This window comes from Macaca thibetana, chromosome 12, assembly GCF_024542745.1.
Source record: "Macaca thibetana thibetana isolate TM-01 chromosome 12, ASM2454274v1, whole genome shotgun sequence".
Classification (NCBI taxonomy): domain Eukaryota; kingdom Metazoa; phylum Chordata; class Mammalia; order Primates; family Cercopithecidae; genus Macaca; species Macaca thibetana.
Genome location: NC_065589.1, coordinates 100,217,149 through 100,232,977, shown reverse-complemented (window position 1 = coordinate 100,232,977; position 15,829 = coordinate 100,217,149).

Genomic DNA, 15,829 nt, shown 5'->3' with positions numbered 1-15,829 from the left:
GTCAAACCTAACACAAATCTGGAATTGTGTTAATAATTAGAACTGGAGAATATTAGTCTTAAAAAAGTGTCCACTCACCTATCCAAAGTAAAAAAACAAACAAAACCAAAAATGTATCTACCATCCTCCCTGAAAGTTTCCAGCTAACCTTTTCTTAGCACTAGTGATTGAAAACTTGTTGAGGAAAGAAACTTTAATCATCTAGCTTGCAATGCCAAGAAGACTTTTAACCTAGACGGCACTCAATAAATAAGCCAGATTGATAGAAAATATTTACAACACATTTATTTGACCCAAAAACTATTTAGAATCTATGAAGAACTTTTACAAATCTATATCGACAAGAAAACAATCATAAATAGTCAAAAGTCATAAAGAGATACTGGATTAAAAAATCAGCAAATGTCAATAAGTGCAATAGTCACCAGGAAATGCAAATTAAACCAGAATGAAATGCTGTTACTCTCTGAAACAACCAACCCATGAAAAACAGATACTACTAAGTATGACAACTATATGGAATAAATGAGCATCCCATATATTGCTCATGGGAGGGTAAAATAATATGATCACTTTAGAGACCTGTTTGACATTTTATTATAAATTTAAACATATATCCATTGAATGCCCGAACAATTCAATTACTAGATTTTTATAAACGAAAAATGAAAACATGTATTTATAAAAAGAGTTATTTATTACAGCCTAAAATTGGAAACAACCTAAATGTCTATCAGGAAGAAAAATATATGCATATATTGCAGTCTATTTATGCAATGCAGGGCCAGGAGCAGAGTAAGACAGGGAAGTTATGTGTGTGTATGCCCGTAAGTGTGTGTGCATGAATGTACATGTTTATATAAACATGCATATATAGGGACACACATACAAATACATGATATAAATTTATTGTGGCTAGCTACATAACTTACAGGTTGCAATATGGAAATATGAATCCTCTTGTTCAAAAGGCAGAAAAGTAAGTGCCATTATTGTTCATTTTTGTGTTGCACAAAGCCAGTTTTAAATGCTAATAAGAGCAGGTGGTAGAGTATGTGGAATTACTGAAATTACACAGTTATTTCATAACTGAGCTATGCATGTGAATTTTGTTCTTACCAGAATGATGGAAATGTACATTAATTCAACTGTATTTATTTCATTTGGATACAGGGATATTTAACCAATACTACCTTCAGCTTATTGATTTATAAGGATTAATTGAAGAAAAAAGAATTATGGGTCGCCCTGTCTTTTCAGTTCTTTCCCATTCAGTGTCAACATTTTTAGCATAAGAGGTTGACAATAAAAGGAAGTAGGACTCCGAAGAAAGGAAACGTTAGGGTTCCTTGGTTGCCCATGTTTCGTAAAATGCCATTCCTTACTTTCAGTGTTGGAAGCAAGTTCTGGTTCAAAGGAATGTGTCACCTCTTCAGGCTGTCAACATCCCCACTTGCTCAGTCATAAACATAGCATGCTTCCCTTATATCACTTGATTATTGTTGAACTCCCATTCATTGCAACTCCACCAGAAGTCTGTGCTGATGGAGCATCACAAAAGCTGTATGTGAATGGAGTGGCAAGAAAAGGCAGCAAACATACATATTTCATGTTTCTCTTCTGCTAATGTGCATGCTCCATTGTCCCATTGGACTTCACCTACAAATCATAAGTTCAAAGATAAAATTATCAACAGTTTTTAAGATGGCAACAGCAGAACATTAAAACAAACAGATCCTTCTGAACCTGGAACCATTTGAGACTACATATGTGGCATATGCAAAAAGCCAGCCTTTACCAGATGGATACATAGATGTTAGATAGATAGATAGACAGACAGACAGACAGATAGATAGATAGATAGATAGATAGATAGATAATAGATAGATACACAAATATTGAGGTGGATGATAGATTGACTAGTCTGTATTAGGAAAGCACGCTTTGAAAGGTGATATGGCTTGGATTTGTGTCCCTGCCCAAATCTCATGTTGAATTGTAATCCCCAATTCCCCAGTATTGGAGGTGGGGGCTGGTGGGAGGTGATTGGATCATTGGAGCAGAATTCCCCCTTGTTGTTCTCCTAATAGTGAGTTCTCACGAGATCTGGTTGCTTAAAAGTGTGTAGCACTTCCCACTTTCCTCTCTTTCTCCTTCTCCGGCCATGGAACACATGACTCCGTCCTCTTCATCTCCTGCTATCTTTGTAAGTTTCCGGAGGCCTCCCCAGCCATGCTTCCTGTATAGGCTGTGGAATGTTGAGTCAATTAAACCTCTTTATAAATTACCCTGTCTCCGGTAGTTCCTTATAGCAGTGCAAGAATGGACTACTACAAAATGTAAAAGAGACTTCAGAGGAGAAATATGATGAGAAGTAATCGTAATCTGAATGTATCTTGATGAGACGAAAGAGTTTGGATGTGGGCTTTGTGAGGAAAAGATAAATCAAAAGTGACTCAAGGTTTTGGGCCTGAGAAACTAGAAAAGTAGAGTTATTATGTAATGAAATGGCAGTGACTACAGGAGGAGGTGGTTTGAGAGATGAGAGAGATCAGAAGTTCAATTTTGGATGAACTAAGTTTAAGTGCCCATTATACATCCAAGTGTAAATGTCAATTAGGCAGTTGGATACGTGAGTCTGGAGAGCAGAGAAGACATCTGAGCTGGAGATTTAATTTAAGAGTAGTCAGCACACTGGTGACACGATATTTAAAGCCACGAGAAGTGAGAAAAGCTGATGCAAGAAGTAAGTGTAGATGGAGAAGAGAAAGGTGTGAGGACTGATCCTTGGATCACTTCACTATTTAGAGATTGAAGAAATGATGTGTGACCTACAATGGAAACTTCAAAATTAACTTTGGCAAATGACTTAATATCTCCAAACGTTTTTTAGTTAACTGTGAAGTAAGGATATTGACACCTACTTCTTAGGATTGCTGGAGAATAAAAGACAAAAATAATATTATCTAAACTATCCAGAATACACAACAAGATTGTCTTGTCACTCTAAGTGTAGTGCTTCTTTTCTCTGGTTCATTTCCTGTCCTTTCTCCAAAGGTCTCAAAACAAACAAACAAATAGACAAGCTTATTTATTTACTTATTTTTATCACTTCTATTTGCTTTCTTAATGCCCTTCACTACTGGTCAATTGCCCAGGACAGGAAACATGACTTATTTATCTTGGTGAGTACATTAAACACATTGGTTCACAATGAGGTTTTTTAATACTCTCCAAAGCAACATCACTTCACAGTTCTTAAGAAGTCAGGACAATCAGGAATCTGACCTGTAAGAAACATTGTTTTACATTTCTTGTATGTTTCCTTCAACTTGGTGAACTAAAAATAATTTGAGAATGAATTTTTCATATTTTTGTTCTTCAGAGCTAAGAAAAATAACTGAAAATTTAAATACGATAGCACCTATGGGGAATAAGTAACTCTTCTAACCTACTCTAAGATCTAAGTTGAAAACTAAATGTTCTTTGGCACTCTATAGGACTTACAAAATGTCAAGATAGCCTCCACTCTGATTATTCATAAATTTGAAGTGCCTCCATTTAACATTCAAGCTTGCAAAGTACCTCTCTTTGGTTTTAGTGAAAAAATAGAGCCTTTTACATTAATGATAACTTATATACAACTGTGTTAAAGGGCTTTAACTGAACCCAGGGAGAAAAAAATGTTACATCTAACCCTATTCAGAGGTGGCAAGCCTCTGATTTGGGTTATATATAGCCAAGTCAAATAATCACATATATTTTAGCTAAATCATTTTCCTTTCTTGCACAGCTTTTCTCAATGGCTAGCCATTGAAAAGATGCTAAACTTCCTAGTATCTAAGAGTCAAAGATTGACCCTAATGTTTCTTTCAGTGTTTGACTTAAAGAGGTATGCTCTCAAAGAGTATGAAACTGGGAAATACTGGCCATCCTAGGGATGATGTCAGAACACAAACTGGAAAAGAAGAAACCAGAGGGAATGAAATGCAAGAAACCAGCTAGACTAATGATGAAACACTCCAGAAAACAACCAGGCCTTGGCTCTTAGATGGCATTTTGGGACATGCCCTGGACCAGAGGGGAGCTCACTGCCCTGAAGGGTCAGTCCCAGGTCAGGCAACATTCACCGCAGAATTAAATTAATACCACAGAATTTAATTATATACATGTGGTATTAAAGGGATACCACAGAAATACAAAAGTTCTTTAAATGCTACTGTTAACAAAATCTGTGAGATGCCTGAGCTGGCTTTGCAATTCCACTGTTCTAAAATATGTAGCCCAGAGGCCTGAAGTTCATCCAGTCAAGTCTACCACTATTGGCATTTGAGCATTCCTCCCACGGGCCATAGGTTGGACCCACCCACCCTGCTGTTACTACTACAGCTGCACTCACCTACATGTACTACCTGCAGGCCTAGAGATGACTGGTTAATTAATAACCAGTGAACAGGAGACAAAAAGGCAACCCAGAGATTAACAACAATAGAAGTCCCTACATTCTCTAGACTAAAGAGACAAATTAAGAAGGTGGTTTTATCAGAGTTAAAGAACCAGGATTATCTAGTGGAATCTAGGGCCATGTTCACAGTGACTTGTCAGCATATCCTTTTTATATAGGACAGTGGTTATCAAATTTTATGTACATAAATGTTACATGAGCAATTGCTTAAAATGCAGGTTCCCAGAACTCACCACCAGAGATTCTGTTTCAGTAGAATCTGATGTAGTGGTATTAAGCCCAGGAACATGTAAAACAAATAACCTTGGTGATTTTAATATATGTCGTCTCTGGGTCACATTTGTAAGTGCATCATTAAGGAGAGATTTTCATGGTAGGCCAAATTATAACAAAACTGCTATTTGAAAAGAAATCAATGTTGGGTGAGAAGTGATGGAATTAGAAAATGTTCTGAATGCATTAATTTTATGCTTCCATTAATGCCTGGCTCTTCCATTGCTTTTCTTAGATTCTATGCTGATCACATTCTATCCCTCTCAAGAAAAACATTTGAACTTAAAGGTATATACTAATTAGGATTCCTTAGATTGCAAGTAATAGAGACAGATTCAGGTTGCCTCAGGATTTTGTACCAAGTTACTGAGGAGTAAAAAGAGAAAAGAAAACTATTTTAAATGACAGCACAGCTGCTCCTGTAAAACTGACATTGTAAATCATTATTTAGGACATTATATTTAACGTCAATTCTGGTTACCCAATAGAAGGTCTCATGACCTAGTCTTTTTTATACTCTCAGATACATGAGGTTTGCACCTCTACTTCCTTAGTCACTCTTATGACTCAGTTTTCTTATTACCTCCTTCTTTTTGTATGCCTTTTTTCTCTCCAACTACACATCCTCCTCAAATGATTCATTCATTGCTAACTCTGAACTTAAAGCTATTTATCTCTTTGCATTCAAAGATTGCCAAAAATGTTGCAATCAAGTAAATGAGATACTGAGATAGTATCCTATATAGAGCCTATATTGAACAGAGGTCTCAGATTTGTTTAGGTTCTTCAGCAAGAATCATATTCCAGTCCTGCTTTAAGACTGCATGCCTCAATATTTCTTCACATGTTATTAATGGACCGTCACTCAAGTAATTTCAGCACATGATTAAGTTTACCAATTTCATTTTGATGTTTTTTCTAAAGTCCATCTCAAAATTATGAATACTTCACTGTTAAACACATGTGCTTACCAAATATTCACTACAGAAAATGAATTATATGCTATTCAAATATTTCTACTAAAGATGTTTTCATATGATCTGTTTGCCTAATGTATCATTGCAGATCATTTATTATTCCAAGAATCTTTCTTATAAGAAGCTTACAACTGCTTCACTAAAACGTTAATTAATACATACTAATGATGTCCGAAAGATATGTAGAATATATATAATCATATATTCTTTCTCCAATAGAATAGCTACACAAATATTTAAAAGCATCTATTATGGCTCTCTTAAGTCTTTTTTTTTTTTTTTTTTTGAGACAGAGTCTTGCTCCATCACCCAGATTGGAATGCAGTGACATGATCATGGTTCATTGCAGCCTTGACCTTCTGGGCTCAAGCGATCCTCTCACCTCAGCCTCCCAATTAGCCAGGACTACAGGAACACTCCACCACACCCAGCTAACTTTTAAATTTTTGTGTAGAGTTGGGGGTCTCACTATGTTGTCCAGGCTAGTCTCAAAATCAAGCAATCTCCCCAACTCAGCCTCCCAAAGCATTGGGATTACAGGCATGAGCCACTGCACCCAGCTCTCTTAAGTCTTTTTATCTCCAGACTAAATTCACCAAGTTCCTTTAATCTTTCCTCATGGGTCAGAGTTTTCAGACACTTCATTGTTCTGAACATACACTTATTTGCCAATAACTTTGTTACCTTGTGGTGTATAGTATTAGAGAAAATATTTCAAGTGTGAATGCCTAGTAGATGAGTTGATTAACATTCTTTATACGGACAAGATACTTGATTAATACAACTTAATACCATGTCATGATTATATTTTTAGTGGCATGATCAGGGTGTTGACACATGCTGAACTTATCATGGTCAACAATACACAAGACTTTACTCTGACAGTACTAAGGTACTGCCATACTGTTTCTTCCTAGTCATTACCTACACAATCATTGTTTTATCTTTACTAATAAAGGCATAAATTGGCAATTGTTTCTTTTAAATTTGATATTAATTTTATTCTATTACTGATTTTTGTAAGAATGATTTGAAATATTAAATCATTTAATTTTAGAACCAAAAAATACATTTTCATCTGCAGAGTCAAAATAACCAGAGTTGACAAGATAATCTCTGTAGTCCAATGTTATTTGACCTGCCATATACATCAATTCTATATTTCTCTAATCCTATACATGGGTTATCTAAATATCATAACTGTAACTAGCAAAACCAATTTGGTTTCCAGTTAGCATTCACACCAACATGCATGAGTCTGGAGGAGGACATAACGTTAAGTAAAAAAGTCAGACACAGAAAGATAAATGCTGCATGTTCTCATTCATATGTGGGAGCTAAAAATAAAAATTTAGCTCATAGAAGTAAAGAATATTATGGTGGTTATTAGAGGCTGGAAAGGGTAAGGGGAGAGGAATGTAGGGAGAGTATGATTAACAGATACAAAACCATAACTAGATGGGAGGAGTATGTTCTAGTGTACTATAGCACCTAGGGTGAATAGGTGTAACAATAATTTATTGTTTATTTTCATAAGTTAAAATAGAGGATTTTGAATATTCATAACACTAAGAAATAATAAATGTTTATGGTGACAGATATGCCAGTTACCCTAAATTAAGCATTACACATTGTATGCATGAATCAAAATATCACTCTGTATCATATAAATATGTATAGTTATTATATGTCAGCTACAAACAAATGAAAAATGTATAAAAAAAGAGAAAAAACATTAAATGAGTATAATATACAGCAAAAGTGGAACAGAATGCGTATGACTTTTGGAGCTGTAGAATTTATCTTCTACCATATATGTCGATCACAACAGATGAATGAATAAATATACAATGGAATAGTAGCAGCCTTAAAAAGTAAAAACATTCTGAGACATGCTAAAACACAGATTAATCTTGAAGACATTATGCTAATAAGTGAAATAAGCCAGTCACAAAAGACAAATAATCTACAATTCTACTCATATGAGGTAGTTAAAGTCATCAAATTCATGGAGACAGAAAGATGATGATTGCCAGGGGATAGAGGTAATTGGTAATGCGGAGTTGTTTAATGAGTACAGTGCTTCAGTTTTGCTAGGTGAAAAATAGTCTGTGGATGGATAATGATGGTGAGTGTTGCACAACAGTGTCAATGCACTTAATGCTACTGAACTGTACAATAAAAATGGTAAAAATGATAAATTCCATGTTATGTACATTTTACCAGAGTTTTCAAAAATACTCTTCTAGACATTGGCCTGGACAAATAATTTTTATTAATACCTCAAAAACAAATGCAACAAAATGAAAAGTAAACAAATGGGATTTAATTAAACTAAAGAGCTTCTGCATAGCAAAAGAAGCTCTAAATAGAACAAACAGACAACCACAGAATGGGAGTAAATATTTGCAAACTATACATTCAGTGAAGGACTAATATTCGAATCTATAAAGAACTTAAATGAATCGACAAGAAAAAAGCAATGAACTCTGTTAAAAAGTGTGTAAAGGATATAAACAGACACTTCTCAAAAGGCATACATACGGCCAAGAAACATTTTAAAATGCTCAACATCGCTAATTATCAAAGAACTGCAAATCAAAACCACAATGAGCTACTATCTCACACCAGTCAGAATGGCAATTATTACAAAGTCAAAAAATAACAGATGTTGGCAAGGCTGTGGAGAAAAGGGAATTCTTATACACTCCTGGTGAGAAAGTAAATTAGTTCAGCCAATGAGGAAAACAGTGTGAAGATTTCTCAAAGAATTAAAAATAAAACAAACATTAGACCCAGCAATTTCACTACGGGGTATATACCCAAAGAAAACTAAATTATTCTACCAAAAAGATACATTCACTTGTATGTTCATCGCAACATTATTCACAGTAGTAATGACATGGAATCAACCTACGTGCCCATCAGTGGGTGTGCTGGATAAAGAAAAATTGGTACATATACATAATGGGTTACCATGCAGCCATGAAAAAAGAACAAAATCATGTCCTTTCCAGCAACATGGATATAGCTGATGGCTGTTATCCTAAGCAAACTAATGCAGAAACAGAAAACCAAATATTACATGTTCTCATTTGTAAGTGGGAGCTAAATTTTGGGTTCACATGAACATAAATATGGGAGCATTAGACATGGGGACTCCAAATAGAGGGAGGGAGGGATGTATTTTTTTTGTTTTATCCCTTTCAATTTCATTAGAGTTTTATAGCTTTTCTTGTAGAGCTCTTTCACTTCCTTGGTTCACTTATTTCCAGGTATTTTAATTTATTTTTTTAGCTATTATAAATAGAACTGGCTTCTTGATATGGTCTCAGCTGGATCATTATTGGTGTATAGAAATGCTAGCCTTGTAGAATGAGCTAGAGAGAATTTTCTCTTTTTCAATGTTTTAGAATAGTTTGAGAATAATTTGAAAGTTTGGTAGAATTTGTCAGTAAAGCCATCCAGTCCTGAAGCCTTCTATGTTGGAAGACTGTTGCCATCACTGGGACTCAAATACATCCTATGCTCATGGATCAGATGGATTAAAATTGTTAAAATGATTGTACTGCCTATAGAAATCTACATATTTAAATGCAATTCCTATTAAAATACCAATTCCATTTTAAATGGAAATAGAAAAAGAAATTCTAAAATTTGTAAGTAACCAAAAAAGAGCCCAAATAGTCAAAGTAATCCTGAGGGGAAAAAAAGTTGGAGGTATCATGCTAACCAACTTCAAAATATATTACAAGACTATAGTAACCAAAACAGCATAGTCTTGGTATAAAAACAGAGACACATACCTATAGATCAATGGAATAAAGATAGAGTCTAGAAATAAATACACTTATTTAGAGCCAACTGATTTTTTACAAAGATACCAGGAACAGACATTGGGGAAAGGACACCCTCTTCAATAAACGATGCTGGCAAAATTGGATATCCTTGGGCAGAAACATAAAACTGGACCCCTATTTTTCACCATATACAAAAATCAACTCAAAATAGATTAAAGATTTAAATGTAAGACCAGAAACTATACAATGACAAGAAGAAAACATATAGATAAAAAAACTTCAGGACATTGATTTAGGCAAAGATTTTGTGTCTAAGGCCTTAAAAGCATAGAACATCACACACCGGGGCCTATCATGGGGAGGGGAGACGGGGGAGGGATTGCATTGGGAGTTATACCTGATGTAAATGATGAGTTGATGGGTGCTGACGAGTTGATGGGTGCAGCACACCAACATGGCACAAGTATACATATGTAACAAACCTGCACGTTATGCACATGTACCCTAGAACTTAAAGTATAATAATAATAAAAATATATATATATGCTAATTTAAAAAAAAAAGCATAGACAACAAAAGCAAAATAGACAAATGAGACTTTATTAAACTAAAAAGTTTCTGCACAACATAGGAAAGAACAGAGTGAAGAGACAACCTGTTGAATGGAAGAAAGTATTTCCTAACTTTTTATCAAGTAACAGACTAATATTCAGAATATATAAGAAACTCAATAGTTTCTAAAACAAATAATTCAATTTAAAAATGGGCAAAGAACATGAATAGACATTTCTTAAAAGAAGGTTGTGTTGGCCGAGTGTAGTGGCCCACACCCATAATCCTGGCACTTTGGGAGACTGATGTGGGTAGATCACTTGAGGCTAGGACTTGGAGACCAGCCTGGCCAACATGGAAAAACCCCATCTCTACTAAAAATACAAAAATTACATGCCTGTAATTCGAGCTATTCAGAAGGCTGATGCATGAGAATTGCTTCAACCTGGGAGACAGAGGTTGCAGTGAGCTGTGATCACACCACTGCACTCCAGACTGGGTGACAGAGCAAGACTCTCTCTCAAAAAAGAAGAAGAAGGAAAAGGAGAAGGAAAAGGAGAAGGAGATTGTGTTAGGCCATTATTACATTGCTATAAAGAAATACCTAAGATTGGGTAATTTATAAAGACAAAAGGTTTAATTGGTTCATGATTCTGCAGGCTGTACAAACACGAGAGTGTCATCTGCTCAGCTTCTGGGGAGTCCTCAGGGAGCTTTTAATCATAGTGGAAGGTAAAACACAAGGAAGTGTCTCATATGGCAAGAGCAGGAACAAAAGAGAGAGTGAGCCACACACTAACGTGAACTCGCTCATCACCCAGAGGATAATATTAAGCCTTTCACGGGGAATGCACTTCCACGATCCAAACATCTCCCAGAATGTCCTACCTCCAACAGTGGAGGTTGTATTTTAGCATGAGATTTGGTAGGGACACAGATCCAAATGATATCAAAGATATAAAAAAATGGCCAAGAAGTATATGAAAAAATGCCCAACATCATTAATCATCAGTGAAATGCAAACCAAAACCACAATGAGATATCATCTTATCCCAGTTAGAATGGTTATGTCCAACATCATTAATCATCAGTGAAATGCAAACCAAAACCACAATGAGATATCATCTTATCCCAGTTAGAATGGTTATGTCCAACATCATTAATCATCAGTGAAATGCAAACCAAAACCACAATGAGATATCATCTTATCCCAGTTAGAATGGTTATCATTAAAATGCAAAACAAACAAACAAACAAAAACAGATGCTAATGAGTGTACAGAGCAAAGGGGACTCATACACTGTTGGTGGGAATGTAAAATACTGCAGCCACTATGGAAAACAGTATGGAGAGTTCTCAAAAAACTAAAAATAGAACTACCATACAACTCAGCAACCCCACTATTATTTATCCAAAAAAAAAAAAAAAATTATACAAAGGGATACCTGCACTCACATATTTATTGAAGCACTATTCACAATAGCAAAGATATGAAATCAAACTAAGTGTTCATCAGTGGACAAATGGATAAATAAAATGTGGTATCCATACACATTGGAATACTATTTAGCATAGAAAATGAAATTATGTCAGTTTTAGCAACATGGATGTGACTGGAAGGTCACTATGTTAAATGAAAAAAGTTGGGCACATAAAGACAAATATGTCGTGTTGTCAGTATATGTGAGAGCTGGAAAAGTTAATATCATAGAGGTAAAGAATAGAGTGATAGATACCAGAGGCTGAGAAGGATGTGTAGGTGACAGAGGCAATGAAGAGAGGCTAGTTAATGGGTACAAATCTACAGGTAGATAGAAGATATGTTTCAATATTTACAGTAAGTAGGATGACTATAGTTAGATACAATGTATTGTATATTTCAAAGTAGCTAGAATAATGGACTTGAAATGTTCCCAACATATAGAGATAATACATGCTTAAAGTAATGGATACTCCAAATTCCTTGACTTGATCATTACACATCCTGTTCACATAAGAAATAATCACAGGTACTCCATAAATATGTTAAATATGTATATCAATAAAAAACATATTTCAACATAAGGAACTAAAATAATTTATCATATCAGCAGAAAAAAGCACATGACAAAATTTAAAAATGTAACAGCACATGAAAAAATTAAAAAATTTTTTAAATAGTTATTAGCAAAATAGTAATAGAAGAAACTTCCCAACCCAATACAGAGCATCTGTATAAAATTCACAAGTAACACCATACATACTGGTGAAACACTGAAGGCATTCCTCTTAAGAGCAGAGACAAATCGAGAATGTCCATCTCATTTCTACTCAATATTGTATTGAAGTGTATAGCGAGTATACTAAGTCAAGATAAAGGAATAAAATGCATTTAAATTGGAAAGGAATAAATAAAACTATCTTTGTTTATAGACAAAATGATTGTAAACATCTAAGATTAGTAAAATAATGAATAAAATCTACAAAGAAGCTACTAGAACTAAGAAGTGATATTGTTAAGGTTGAAGGATGAAAAATTCATTTAAAAAATCAATTGTATGTACTAGCAACAAACAATTGGAAAATAAATTAAAACGGAAATGGAAATTATATATACAATAACATCACAGAATGAAATTATAGTATTTGCCGATATGATATTTTAGTTTATTATGACAAATTATATTTACTAATTTTTAAAAACTTGAAATAGAAAGTTTCTGACAACGGTTAATTGAGCAAGATACATGAAATAATGCACTTAAAGGTACAAAATATTTCTGGGGGAAATTATAGGAATTGTAAATTATTTGATTTTTGTGGATACATAGTAGGCATATCTATTTGTGGGGTACATGAGATATTTTGATACAGGCATGCAATGTGTAATAATCACATCATGGGAAATGAGGTATTCATCCCCATATGCCTTTATCCTTTCTGTTACAAACAATTCAATTACACTTTTTCAGTTATTTTAAAATGCACAATTAAATTATTATCGTCACCCTGTTGTGCTATCAAATACTGGGTCTTAGTCATGCTATCTGAAACTCCTTTTTTGTACCCATTAATCATCCCCAGCTCCTACCCACCTCCCCACTACCCTTCCAAGCCTCTCATGACCCTCATTCTACTCTCTGTCTCCATGAATTCAATTGTTTTGACTTTTACATCCCACAAATGAGAATGTGTGATGTTTGTTCTTCTGTGCCTGGCTTGATTTATTTAACATAATGACCTCCAGTTGAATTCATATTTATGCAAATGGCAAAATCTCATTTTTCATGAGTGAATAGTACTCCGTTTTCTATATGTACTACATTTTCTTTATCCAGCCATCTGCTGATGGGCTTGGGTTGCTTCCAAATCTTGGCTATTGTGAACAGTGCAGTAGCAAACATGGGAGTGCAGATATCTCTTCGATATACTCATTTTCTTTCTTTCAGGTATCTCCCCAGCAGTGGGATTGCTGGATCTTATGATATCCCTATTTTCAGTTTTCTGAGGACTCTCCAAACTGTTCTCCATAAGGTTGTGCTAATTTGCATTACCACCAACAGTGTACTAGGGTTCTCTTTTCTTCACACCCTCATCAGTATTTGTTATTGCTTGTTTTTAGATATAAGTCATTTTAACTGGGGTGAGATATCTCATTGTTGTTTTAATTTGCATTTTTCTGATAATCAGTTATGCTGGATGCCTTTTCATAAGGCTGTTTGCCATTAATATGTCTTCTTTTGAGAAATGTCTACTCAAATCTTTGGACAGTTTTAAAAATCAGATTATTAGATGTTTGGCTATAGAGTTGTTTAAGCTCTTTATATATTCTGGTTATTAATTCCTTGTCAGATGGATAGTTTGCAAATATTTTCTCACATTCCGTGTGATATGGTTTGGATCCCTGCCCAAATCTCTTGTCCAATTGAAATCCCCAGTGTTCAAGGTAGGGACTGGTGGCATGTGATTAGATCATAGGAGCAGTTCTCATGAATGGTTTAGCACCACCACCTTGGTGCTACATTCTCATAATATTGTAGTGAGTGAGTTCTCATGAGACTGGTTGTTTAAAAATATGCAGCACCTCTCCCCACACACACCTTCCTCCTGCTCTGGCCATGTGAGGTGCCTTCTCCCTCTTTGCCTTCTGCCATAAATGTAGGTTTCTTTCTGAGGCCTCTCCAGAAGCCAAGCAGATGATGCTATGCTTCCTGTAGAACTATGAGCCAATTAAATCACTTTTCTTTATAAATTTTTTATAAATTACTTTTTTTTACATTTGTTTATAAATTTCTTATAAATTACTCAGTAATTACTCATGAAAGAAGTGGGGCATTGCTATAAAGATACCTGAAAATGTGGAAGCGACTTTGGAACTGGGCAATTGGCAGAGATTAGAAGAGGTTGGAGGGTTCATAAGAAGACAGGAAGATGAGGAAAAGTTTGGAACTTCCTAGAGACTGGTTAAGATGTTGTGACCAAAATGCTGATAGTGACATGGGAAGTTAAGGCCAGGCTGATGAGGTGTCAAATGGAAATGAGAAACTTATTGGGAACTGGAGCAAAGGTCACTTTTATTATGTCTTAATGAAGAACTTGGCTCCATTGTTCTCCTGCCTTAGGGATCTGTGGACCTTTGAACTTGAAAATGATATTTAAAGTATCTAGGGGAAGAAATTTCTAAGCTGTAAAGCATACAAGATGTGGCCTGGCTTCTTCTAACAATATATGCTTATATGCATGAGCAAAGAAATGGCCTATAGATGGAACTTCTATTTAAAGGAGAAACATAATGTAAAGGTTTGGAAAAATTGCAACCTGGCCGTGTAGTAGAAAAGAAAAGCCCATTTTCAGGAGAATTCAAGCAGGCTGCTGAGCAACCACTTGCTATTTAAATTTGCGTAACTAAAAGCATGGCAAATACTGATAGTCAAGACAATGGAGAAAAGGCCTTGAATGCATCTCAGAGGACTTCATGACAGCCCCTTCTATCATAGACCTGGATGTTTTGCAGGAAAGACTGGTTTCATGCACTAGGCTTAGGGTCCCACTGCCCTGAATAGCCTCAGGACATTGCTTCCCACATTCTGGCTACTCCAGCTCCAGCCTCAGCTCAAAGGGTCCTAGATACAGCTTTAGCCACTACTCCAGGGGGTGTAAGTCATAACCCTTGGCAGCTTTCAGGTGGTGTTAACCCTGTGGGTGCACAGAGTATAAGAGTTGAGACTTGGAGGTCTCCACCTAGATTTCAGAGGATGTATAAAAGACTGGATGTCCAGGCAGATGTCTACTGCAGGGGCAAAGCCCTCATTGAGAACCTCTACTAGGGAAATGTGGAGGGGAAATGTGAAGTTGAAGCCCCCACACAGAGTCCCCACTGGGGCATTCCCTAATGGAGCTGTGAGAAGAAGGCTACCATCCTCCAGATTTCAGAGTGGTACAGCCAGCAGCAGCTGACACCTCTCAGATTGGAAAAGCCACATGAGTTCAATGCCAACTCGCTGAATGTGGAAAAGGCCTTTGTAGGGGGCTGAATTCTGCAAAGCCACAAGAGTGGAGATGCCAAAGGCCTTGAGAGCCCACTCTTTGTATCAGTGTGCCCTGGATATAGAATATGGAGTCAAAGGTAATTGTTTTGAAGCTTTAAGATGTAATGACTGCCCTACTGGATTTGATTTGCATGGGGCCTGTAGCCACTGTCTTTGGACTGATTTCTCCCTTTTGGCATGGGAGTATTTACCTAATGCTTGTACTGTCATTGTATCTTAGAAGTAAATAACTTG